At 35.0% G+C, this 12,652-nt stretch overlaps 1 protein-coding gene and 1 non-coding gene across 2 annotated transcripts in view; both read left to right on the top strand.

Moving 5' to 3' along the window:
* LOC130450716 (plexin-B) overlaps nucleotides 1-12,652 on the top strand; it is a 165,501-nt gene that overhangs the window by 40,689 nt on the left and 112,160 nt on the right. The gene's annotated exons all lie outside the window — the stretch shown is intronic.
* On the top strand, nucleotides 5,174-5,280 carry LOC130451875 (U6 spliceosomal RNA). The gene has a single exon (XR_008910804.1). It is a non-coding gene; the product is annotated as a U6 spliceosomal RNA (small nuclear RNA).

Genomic DNA, 12,652 nt, shown 5'->3' with positions numbered 1-12,652 from the left:
AATTTTAAATACTTGTTAAACTGTAGCGAATTACCTCGTAAACGTATTTAATAATCCCAACTTAGCTGTAGATGTTCCTCAGATATTAACAATATCGGATTTTTATCAGTTATTTTTTCGACACAGGTCGTGAATACACAGTTTGTGTTTTACTGGTCATTTTCCAATTAATATTGACTCTGGAAAAACGTGTAATAGAATTTCAGATATAACAAGGGAGAAAATTGTTAAAATAATTGCTCTTATTGAAGACGAACACAGTCAGAAGTAAAGCATCATTCAATAATTCGTGTGACTGACACACAGATGGCGCTGCCATTGTCAAATCCATGTGAAATTCATGAAGTACCAACTTCCAAAAGACTATGTGTAAAACGTCATGACATTTCGATTAGTCATAGTGACTACAAAATCACAAAACAATTTTCGTGTGTTAATTTATCATTGCTTTTTGATGAAGAAAAACTGTACAAGCTCAGCAATGGCTTCAAAAGTGTTATCCGGAATCTGCTTCGTCAAAAAAAATCATTTGTTATTTTGGTTTGCTGAATTTAAACGTGGTCATACCGACACCGATGATGGTGAACGTTTTGATCGTCCAATTGAGGTGGTTGCTCTAGAAAACATCAAAAAAGTCTACAAACTGGTTATATCTAATCGTAAAATGAAATTGTGGGAGATAGCTGAGGCCATAAAGATATTAGAAGGCAGTGTGTTTACAATTATGCTTGAAATTTTAACCAAGAGAAAACTTTTTTCAAAGTGGGTGTCGCATTTACTCACAGTCGATCAAAAACAACAACGTGTTGATGATTCAGGTCAGTGTTTGGCAATGTTTACACGTAACAAATTAGATTTTTTACGTCGATATCTGACAATGGATCCATCACTTCACTCCGGAATCAAAACGATCATCATCTGAGTGGACTGCAGCCGGTGAACCATGTCCGAAGCGTCCAAAGGCATAACAGTCAGCTGGGAAGGTTATAGCTTATAGTATTTTGGGATGCGCTTGGAATATTGTTAATCGACAATCTCCAAAATGGAGAAACAAGTAATAGCGAATACTACATAGAATTGTTAGTTTGTTTGAATGCAAATATCAAGGAGAAACGGCCTCATATGTTGAAGATAAAACCACCGTTTCGCCAAGATAACGCACCGATTCAAAAGTCGATGGTAACGATGGTTGAATTGAACGAATCACACTTCGAATCGCTCCCTCCCTTTGAATACTTCTACAATAAAAGGACATTGAACGAAGCTGGCTTTAAGAGGTTGCAGTGGGCTAACGAACATAATAATTGGATGGATGAAGAGTGAGAGTTTTATGGAGTGATAAGTCATAGTTTGAGGTTTTTGGTTCTAAGAGAAGAGTGTTTGTGCGCAGGTCCAAGGAAGACAGGATGTTAGAACCACGATTAGTCTCGACTGTAAAAAACAGCGGAGGCTCGATGATGGTTTGAGGATGTTTTGGAGGAGGAGCGATTGGAGACAGCGTCTGATTTATATTCCAACATGACAACGATTCCAAGAATTCCTCGAAGCTGTGGAAAGAGTATTTCAAAAACAATTGGAAAGGAAAAATGAACTAAAAGTAATGATTTGGCCGTCACATTCGCCCGACCTCAACCCGATTGAGTTGTTGTGGGAAAAATTGGATAGGGAAGTCAGAAAACTTTAGAGTGGGCAAAAACTTTTGACCGGTAGTGTATATTTTAATATTGCGTACCTTATCTATACCATCACAGATCTTGTTTGGCATTTTTTGTCTCAAAATATAGAGAAAAATAGAACTTTCTTCAAGATTTTTGTCTTATGGTATTGAAATTGTCACTAGTCTTAATTTTCCTGGTGCATTGTCATAATTTCTCTAAAACACTTTCCATCAAAATACCCACGTACATACATATACAATATTCGATATTAGTGTCCTTAAAGTAGTTATTTCAAACTAGTTACGATTATCGAACATGTGAGTGAACTATTTTCAGAAATTCCCTGTGTAGTATGGGCTGTGCTTCAAATTAACTGCATTTGGCTGAAATATTCGAATTCGCAAGCTTTGAAATGCTTTGATTAAAACCTATTACGTTTCTATTAATACCAAATTTAAATTGAACGTAGTTATTTCAGGATTCTCAAACTCTCGTAGTACTAATCAATTGAGATTAATAATTAATTTTTTTTTCAACTCATGATCAACACGTTCTCGTTTTGATAATCTGAGAATAATATATTAACGACATTCGTGCTAAATATTATGTACTTGGATATAATAAACGTAGATATAAACAGAAAAAGCAGGAATTTAAAGTGAATTCGAGATTAAATCACGGACCCTGTTTAATTTATTTTGCGTCCTTGTCATGGGCTTTTGTCTGATCAGCTAAGCGAGGGTTAACAATTTGGTTGTGCCTTGATTGTTAAGTCTACATTTTATTGTGCGAGAGACCCCGTGGAGGTCAGTTTCCTAAACCCATTATTAGATTAAGATTTCGATCTAGACGTACATTCTAATTTGTTTGGTCGATTATATCTCTATCCTAGTTCTCCAATAAATTCTCTTCTTTTTCCACGTTTCACGTTATTCTGTTTCTGACTTTAGGATCATTTGATTATATAGACTTACGCAAAATGCTGGTGTTGAGTAGCTCAGAACAATTACAATACTTGGTTGAAAGCATGACCGTTGAAGAAAAAACAATTAGTGATCTTATAGGTGGTCAAAACTTCTCATCCCTTAGTATATTTCTCCCTGTAATGGAGAATGGGAAAAAAGGTCTTCGGTCAAGGCTATTTCTTTTTGAATCTTGTGTGTTATAGGGGTTTAGTGGCACACCGAATTATTATTTTTGATGAGCACTTTGCGAAGAATAGTGTACTAGTCTGAGATAGGTTAATGTACTATAAACTCCTTTTAATACAAGGTGTCTTAAAATGAAGTTTAAGTTTGTTTAGCTAACTGCGCTTGGGTATGCCAGTAGCTAGACTACTGGCATACTCTCAAATTCATCGTTTTACATAGACAGTGTTTAACTGTTTGGACTGATTAAAACATTCTGCAGTATTTGAAAAAGTCAAATTTACCTCTGATTTGGACTGAACATATAATAAATATTGCCGGTGCAAATAGTCGATTCGAAAGAACGCAAGTGCAAGAGATTTTTATCATCATATACCGTTTTGCATAAGGATTTAAAAGTGCAGAAATTCCGTTATTATAAAAATATAAACCACAGGATGGCATTGATAGGCTTTACTTTGTATATCAGTCAATTGAGTGCTTTCCGATCTTCAACAATGTCTTGTTTTCGAAGGCTCATTTTTACCTTAATAGGCAGCTACTCATTTGAAGTGCTTATATGAGCGCCGCGGAAGCTATTGAATCTTTATTTGTTTAATAATTAAGAAGACGTGCAGTTACTTCAAATTAAGAGCGTTTTGTAGAAATGAACGATTTCAGCGGAAATTCTCTAGTTATAATTAAGGAACATTATAGCCGCAGGATAAAGCCATCTCATACATATATTTCGTTCTATCTAGTAAACTGTTCTTCTGCAGAGACGTCATGAAACAGCCACCTTGGAGTCCTGATTCAACTTTTACAGACTTTTATTTATGAGATTATCTCACTGGCCCATTGAAAAGAAATTATTCCGAATGGCTGCCATCACAGAGTTGGTTCACATTTAGGCGATATTTGAAAAAAATAACTTAATAACAAATTTATTGTAATTTAATAAACATTTATTATAATATCGCTCTACAAAATATAAGCTTTCTCTTGACACACCTCATATAAACAGAACGAAAAGTAAATTACTCTGTAAGTGTAATTTTTCATTCATCTATTGCCAATTCACAATAAAAAAAAAATCGCGCAATAAAATTTCACTGATGCCCTTTTTGGCGCTTCTGTTGTAAGCTAAAAATTGTTCATCAAATTTATTTCCATTATAATTATGTCAAACTGCTTCCACTGCACCAACACTGACGCTTGTTTCAATAACCAAATTTGTGAAAATTTACATGATGTAACGGGTGCCATCTGACGGCGCCGGTCATAAGTTAATATAATGGGTGGCTCCATCTATTGTGATAGCATTGAACTATGTTTAGATGTTAGCTATTACTGGACACTCTAAAACCGTGTTCCCCAACGTGGAGCCCACGCACCACGTGGGGGCAATTCCGAAACACGACACGAGTTTAACCCTTTTGCTCTGGACCATTCAAATGCAATCCTAGACGGTACTGCCCAACAAAACAAAAAACGGTCATTTTTCCCGTCGCGTCGTCAAGTTAACCTTCCTTCGGCAGACGGCAGGCTCCGCGTAGACCCTCGGACCATTTAAAATCTCACTAAATAACGCAGTTGTTCGCATCGGAATAAAGAACTTCAATATGTGAAGAAGGTAGGTTGAAGCGACTCGTAAAGAATCTGTGGTTCGACTGTTAGGCGGTAGGAAGTTATGATATTTTACTTTAATCGCCGAAAATTTCCTCAAGTTATATTCAATAGCTTTCTTAAAATCATTTTTCGAATTTAGTACCAAAAATATACATGACGAACCTCAATCGCGACACGTTACAATACATTTTTGTTAAACCCTATATATTTACATATGTTCAATGAATTTGAAACTGTTTCTATTATATCACTGTTAACGGCCAGCTTTGAAGTCAGAATAATTACCACATACAAGTGTTGTAAAATGTAGGAATTCCTTATTGTTTATAGAGCTTGAAAAACAATGTAACATTTATTTGACATTTACTAAATCAATACATTTCAAAGAACCGCACGCGGTAAAACTCAAAACACAGTTTTTTATTGAGGAATATTTTTAACAAATTATCAATAATAGTATATTTTGCATGAGTTTTAATCATTTTACGTACAAGTAGAAAATACTATCTATACATCTACGTACTTTGTATATAGAGAAGCACTGATTGAGAACAAACGAAGATGTCAAAGTTGGCACTAAAGACGATGTTGATAGTTTTTTCTCGATATCCGAAGCATCGTTCATCGTGAATAAGGGTGTGGTGACAAAAAATCCGTAAATTTTCAGACAATTTAGCAAGTAAAGTAGGCATTGATTGAGATTAAGTTATTGTTTCTCGTACTTTGACAGTTATCAAAGTATAAACATTAAATAATTGCGTACTTGCTTCGGCAGTATATATATTAAAATTGGAACGATACAAAGAAGATTAGCATAGCACTTGCGCAAGAGTGATACGCAAAATCGTGAAGGTTCCATATTTTTTCAAACCATCAACCACTCCACCAATAAAACCCATTCCATTTATTTTATCAGATCTTCTCGACGGCACAGATCTCTCACAAACAAGCCCTTTTCCTATTCCCACTACCCCACCATGGGTCATTGACCTTCCTAAATAAAATTCATCCCTTACGAGATGTGACAAACACTTAGTTGTTGGAGTTGAGTTGTATTTGTTTGTGGTGTACCGGTTGGGTCCTTTGGGTGTGGTTGAACTCCCAACCTGGCAGCTGTAGAACTGCGGAATAATAAGGAAGGAAACGGGAACAGATGGAAATTACTTAAGAAGAAACGAGTAGGTAGAACAGATTTGAATAATAAAGAGCTTATGCTTTAACATATAAAAAAACTTAATTGATATTTCTAAAATATAACGAAGCAGAAACCTATTCTTTCTGTTTCCGAAATAAATAGAAAATACGAATTTACAAGGGAATTATTATACAAAATTTGTTCAAAACAAAATATTAATAAAGATAACTCTAATTTTGTGAGCGCTATATAAAAATCAACGATAAAAATATACAGTGCTTTTCAGATAAAAGTATCCACCTTTAATAACTTTTGTAATACTGGTATTTAGAAAAAATCCAAAAACACGTCAATTTATGTTTGAAGGGGCAAGCATTATGGCTTATTTAAACTTACTGGAAAAGCCACCCCCTCACCTCTAGCAGCATCCCCTTTATTTTTTTAAATTACTTCTCATATTTTTTATGTAAAATTTGGATACTCCTCTTTGAGCTGATTTCAAAAATATATAATACTTGTAGGTTAAAGTGGTTAGTTTATGAGATAAACAATTTTTCTTTTAAGAGCACAAATTTTACTTATTATTTACTTTCACCTTATTTGCCTGTACTAAAATGGGTTGTACAACAGTTCAAACCCTTTAATCTTTTTAACTGTGCTATTTATTATGAAGTTACAATAAGTGTTCAAAATGAGTACCATTCACTTCCATACAATGGTATAATCTATTTTGAAATGCCTCTCTGACATTGCTTAATACGGCTGGATTTAATTGTCGACATTCATTTTCTATCCTCTCTCGTAAATCATCCAGAGATTCTGGTTGGGTAGCATAAACTTTTGTTTTTAAATACCCCCATAAAAAGAAGTCTAGGGGTGTTAAATCCGGTGACCTAGGTGGCCACTCCATCATCTGCCCCCTTCTACCTATCCAACGAGCGGGGAATGTTTCGTTTAAAAATTGTCGGACAAGCATAGCATAGTGTGGGGGAGCTCCGTCTTGTTGAAATACCAGTAAATCTTCGGAAAGGTTATCATCATTTTCTATTATTGTTGTAATACGTGGGTCAACCCCTTCCCTAAGTAACTCAAGATATGATTCACCATTTAAATTTCCGTTGATGAAGAAAGGTCCGACAATGTGGTCACCTAGGATACCACACCAAACGTTTAACTTTTGGGGATGTTTTGTATGGAATTCACGCATAATATGTGGATCACTTTCAGCCCAATATCTACAATTATGCCTACTTACTAAGCCATTTAATGACCATGAGCATTCATCAGAAAAGCAAATATTGTTTAACAATTGTGGATTGTTATTGATAATTTGCGTCATTGATTCGCAAAACTCTAGACGACGATCAAAATCATCTTCATTCAACTCGTGCACCAACTTAACTTTCTTTGTATGGGTGGTACTTGAATTTATGTAGAACTCGGAAAACTGTAGAAGATGAAACACCGATCGCTCTACTTATTGTTGACAACGATTGGGGTTGTTGAGCCTCTAAGCTGACTTGCCCTAAAATTGCCACTTGGATTGCTTCATTATTTACGAGTTCCTCTCGCTTATGCACTTTATTGCAAACAGACCCTGTTGTGGTAAATTTCTCCATCAGTTGAATTACATACTTATGAGTTGCATGTCTTCCGTCATGTAATTCGTTAAATATTCTAGCAGCAGCTCTTGCACAATTATTATTTTGGTAGTATAAACCTACAATTTCAATTCTTTCTTGCAAAGAGTAAACCATTTCAGAGAAACTGTATGAAAATGTATCAAATTACACTATCAATAGTGACTACAAATTCTAGTTGACAATGTCAAACTTTAATAAAAAGTAGAGTTTTTTGTTAGGATTTTTTAAGTAGAATAAATAGCACAGTTAAAAAGATTAAAGAGTTTGAACTGTTGTACAACCCATTTTAGTGCAGGCCAATAAGGTGAAAATAAATAATAAGTAAAATTTGTGCTCTTAAAAGAGAAATTGTTTATCTTATAAACTAACCACTTTAACCTACAAGTATTATACATTTTTGAAATCAGCTCAAAGAGGAGTATCCAAATTTTACATAAAAAATATGAAAAGTAATTTAAAAAAATAAAGGGGATGCTGCTAGGGGTGAGGGGGTGGCTTTTCCAGTAAGTTTAAATAAGCCATAATGCTTGCACCTTCCAACATAAATTGACGTGTTTTTGGATTTTTTCTAAATACCAGTATTACAAAAGTTATTAAAGGTGGATACTTTTATCTGAAAAGCACTGTATAAGAAAAACTTACTAGCGAATATAATGTATAATATCATCACAAATTTTATTGAATTTACTTTTAGAGAGTAGGTATATAGAGGACGATTTAGCAATGAATTCTTCTAATGGAGTGGGAGGCCGATAACAAATTAATTTCTTGAAAAACTCGAATTTTAGAAATGATTACTGAGTCTATAGGAATATTCAAAAAAGAAAAACGTAACAAGCCGAATGGCATGTTACAAATCACACACTTTCAAATTACAATATCAATCTCCTCTCTGGAATTTTTTGCGTATTTCCAGCTAACCTCTTGTTGTGATCCAGATTTTATCTATAAATAGGCGTTAAGTTAAAGTATCGTCTTCTTCATATTTCATTCTCTTTTATTAGACAAAAGGTTTCCTCAAACATACGGTTTGAAGATTTATCCTTCTATAATGAATTTAGATCTAAATAAACGATACCCTACATTTCCTCGAATCCAAGACTGCTTACATTTCTTTTTAATCCAGTTTTTGGTTTCTCTTTTCGGTTGTATTCGTCCATTACACCGTCTGCTTTATTAGGCAAGACCACTGCTATTTGCACAGATTGATTTATCAGAGTATTCGATCTTCCAACATCCATTTGCCTTATATTTATGCTCATCTGGATAATATTAATTGTAGTTTCTTTTTATAGGATGCTTCATCTAATAGTAGTATTTATTTTGTGCCCGGGAAAAACGCATTGACTGTACCGGTATTTGATTATTTAAATATGTGGAGAGAAAGTTGAAAAGATATTGAATAATTAATACTAATTCGTTCTTCTCATTACGAGTATTTATTCAAAACTAAATGAACTCACACACACACACACACTTGCGCGTGAGAAAACCCGTGCCTCTAAGCATCCACCCCCGGATAAATCCACGGATGGGTGCGAAGAAGGACATTTCACCGACCCCCTGTCTTTTCGACAGGTCCTCATCCTCATTCGCGTCGCAGTTTCTCGCGTAGACTTCTTCCTCTCCCTTGAGTTCGTTGGGAGATTTTGGGATGTATAATCTTTTTGTTAAGATATTAGCCTGTTGGCTATACACCATTGGCTTCTTGTTCTGGACGTCTTAATGTGTGTGTTTCGCTGCCTCGGCTAAAACTTTTCCAACCGTCTTCGGCAAGAAGAAATCTAATTCGAGTGGTCCTTCGCCTTCTCTATACCTGTCCCCGATGTATAACTCTGCACTTGCTTATGAAATGCGGAGTTACCGTGTCGGGGGGTGTCTTCTTGTGGGGCTGTCTCTTGGTCGACCTAGAATCTTATAAAAATATTTTTTTATGTTTATAGAAATTTTCTACTAACTTAACTTAACCTAATGAACCTGTTCTCCTCCATTTTACTTTACCTGTTGGGCGATGAGTATTGCTATGAGAGTCTGCATATTCTGCAGCACACCCAATAGCTCGGGCGTTCCTTGGCCTGTCGTTTTCTTAGCAGCTAGTTGCGTCCTGCTTGTTTGGTGTTCGTGGCTGGTTTATTTTCCGTCTTCTTTGTTTAGTGTGCATTCCGCCGCTCTGTGCGCTCCCTTGCATCTTACGCAGTGCACGTCCACGTTGCACGTGCTTTGTCCGTGGTGGAATCCTTGGCATTGTACAGGTCCGTCATGCATTTCTTGTTCTATCACACTTATTTTGGTATGGCATAGGTATCTTAGCTTCTTGTATGCTTATTCCTCTGCGAGCTCTATTACTACAATGTATATCGGTAGTAATTTTTGAGTGTTGTCATCGTTTTTTGAGTACGGCTGTTAGTTGCCATACTCTTTTTCGTCTTAGTCCATTTTCCCTCAGCTCTGTTTCTACTTCCAACGCGGGGGTATTTACTGCCAGTCCTTTTATGACTATAGCTTCCTTTCCTTCTCTTCTTCCTCTTTATACTCGCTCAGGAGCATCTTCATTTTGTTGCCGTCGTTATTTTCCCTGTGTGTATTCCCATTTTACATTGAGCATCGATTTTCCTCTGCACTAGCTGCTTTCGACGTGATGTCCAGTGGGGACTTTAATATTATCGGAGGTGGCGTTCTCTCCGGCTTTGTCTGTTTTTTTTTGTTTTTCTCCTCCTATCTTTTCTAATTCTTCTGAAACTTGTTTCTCCGTTGTGTCTTCTTCCTTGGAGGATTGCCTCTCTGGTTTCTTCCTTTTTTCTTGTTTTTCACTTCTAAATAATCTCCTTCCATGGGACTGTTTTCAGTTTGTTTCTTTTCGATTACTCTGGGTTGATTTTTGGCTTCTCTACTTCTACTGTAGTAGGATTTGCGTTTCTGTTCGCCATGACTTCCATTTTCTTTCAAATATGTCTAATTTTGCATTCGTCCTTTGATTGCATTCTCCCAACCTTTGAGTTATGTCCATTAAGGTCTTAATTGTAGCCATTAGTTTTTCATTTTCGGCATTTACTTTCTTCTTTTCCTAATCTTTTCTTCTAATTTCCTCACTAAACTAACTACGTAACATTATGTACTTATGTAAGATAAGTCTAAGCAAATCTTGACACAGACAGAAAAGTCATTTTGATAATTGGCTTAGCACGAAGTTAAACAATAAATGCACATACATGTTTACTGTGAGATCATTAAAAACTTGCGCCACGCTACACTAAACAATCGCCGATAATTACTGTCAAAAGGTATTGTTTTTGTCAATGACTCATACTGTGAACGCAACAAAAAAAGTATAGGAATTTGACTGGGACGTGTTTGCTCATCCTCCATACGGACCTCTTTTCTTTCATCTCTTCTTACATCTAAAATATTTTCTTGATGATCAACACTGATTACTAGCGGAAAGAATATGGTGGAAAACACCTTTTATGAAAAAGGTATGCAAAAACTTGTGACACGCTATGGCAAGTGCTTAAAACATTTCGAAAGCTCTGTAGAAATTTAATTAAACGTTGTGTAGATTTTTTTACAATAAATATTTTTTCTGTGTCTGTACGCAATTTTTTCTATAACCAAACGGAATTTTGAGGATATACCACGTATTAAAAAAAACTATTTCGTGAATTATATAAATTCTGTTTTTTTTTACTAAAAGTAATATTTGCTTTTCTCAATACACTCAATACACTCCTCTTGTGTACTGTTCACTCTATCGAAACTAAAAATCTCCAAGCTCAGTTTCATTCACCTAAAATTATAATTGAATCCATTCATTTTCAACATCGGTGTACATAATCCACGTATTGTTTTTTAATTGGATTTCGTTGGTCTTTTGTTGTAAATCCTTCATGTATTTATTTATTAAATGAAGGCTCTACCGCATAATAGTGTACAAAACTGAGACTATTTAATTCTAGATAAAATAATATCAATTTCATTTTATACAATTTCGCATATTACAGAACATTTGTTGCCGAAGAAATGTTAACTGTGACTGACTACATATGATATGCTATTTTCAAAAATATAATTAGAATATTTTTATCAGCTCTAGTCTCTGGTATTCAGCTATGTAGGTGTAAAACAAAAAAAAATGTATTTATAATAACGAAAATTAATCATTGAGTTTACGAAAACTTCGTTTCTATGATGTGTGCATACGCTCTCCTCCTCTCCGGTCATATGTCCTAAATTTTCCGGAAACTTGTCTCCCATGGAGGAAGTGGAGTTTTATGCTCATATTGACCCCATACTTTTTAATTGTAACAGAAGGTCTTCTAGAAGCTTTATATAATTTTCAAAATTCTGCATCACAAAAACGAAAGCTGTCTAAGCCTTTAGTTGTAACTCAGTCATAGAACTAACCTGGACCCCGGACCTTGGTGTGCCAAAAAGCAACAGGCCGCGAGGAACGGGTGAGTTTGGAGAGGGGTGATTGGGGGCAGATAAATTCGGAGCGAGTAGATTAGGAACAACAAATACTACAGTAGTCTGGCTTTTAAATTATAAAATAAATGAAAATAAATAACTTTTGAAAGCATTCAGAACGTACTTTTTGCTCGAAAGAGGATATTTTTACATTAAATAACTAATTAAATCTTCAAACTATTATTAAATATTTTTTTTATTTTATAAATAATGAAAAACAACCGACAATTCTTTATGAAAAACATCAGATTATTCATGTATTCATCGTATGTTAAGTTACATTCCTCACAGAGTGATGAAGGTTATCAAAAATGGCTCATTTTGCTATAAAAATCTGTTTTTTCCAATATAATTTTGGAGTATAAGGCTAAATAAAAAGTCTTTTGTTTACTGAATTACAAGATTCATATTGAATTTGAAGTGATTTTAAACGAAGTATTTAACGCCATCTGTTCAATAAAGCGAATTTTGACCTAAGGTTTGATTATAACTTTAAGTATTGATATCTGCGGCGCCACGGAAATCGTACTCTCCCCAAATTTTTGACTAATGTAAGAAAATGAGTTTTCGTCTTTATCTAGTGATTTAACAAACTGGTTCATGATGCCCAGGTTTATATTAATGGTGGAAGGATGATAATTTTGTCAGGAGCTGCTAATAAATACCGAACTTATTTTAGTGTCTGAGAAAAGCAACTTTTTTTGTCACTCTTGATGCTAATAATTCTGAAGATTGTTTAGATAGATTTGAATCTCTTTCAAGATTATCTAACTCATTTTGGAAGAAGCATATTGGCTCATTTGACATACCTTTAAAACCAGAATCATTTTGTGATGAGCTTGGTCCTTCAATGTTTTGTTCAAATGGTTCAGATATATTTTTAGGCACTGGAGAGTCAGGTGAACGCTACATTGGACACGCTACACAACTAATACTTGGACTCCGCCATTTACCTCCATTGAGATGATTTCGTGGTTCTCACCAAATTGTGTTTCA

The sequence above is a fragment of the Diorhabda sublineata genome, chromosome X, assembly GCF_026230105.1.
Source record: "Diorhabda sublineata isolate icDioSubl1.1 chromosome X, icDioSubl1.1, whole genome shotgun sequence".
NCBI lineage: Eukaryota > Metazoa > Arthropoda > Insecta > Coleoptera > Chrysomelidae > Diorhabda > Diorhabda sublineata.
Note: the sequence above shows the minus strand (reverse complement) of the source record. Positions and strands in the feature narration are given on the sequence as shown.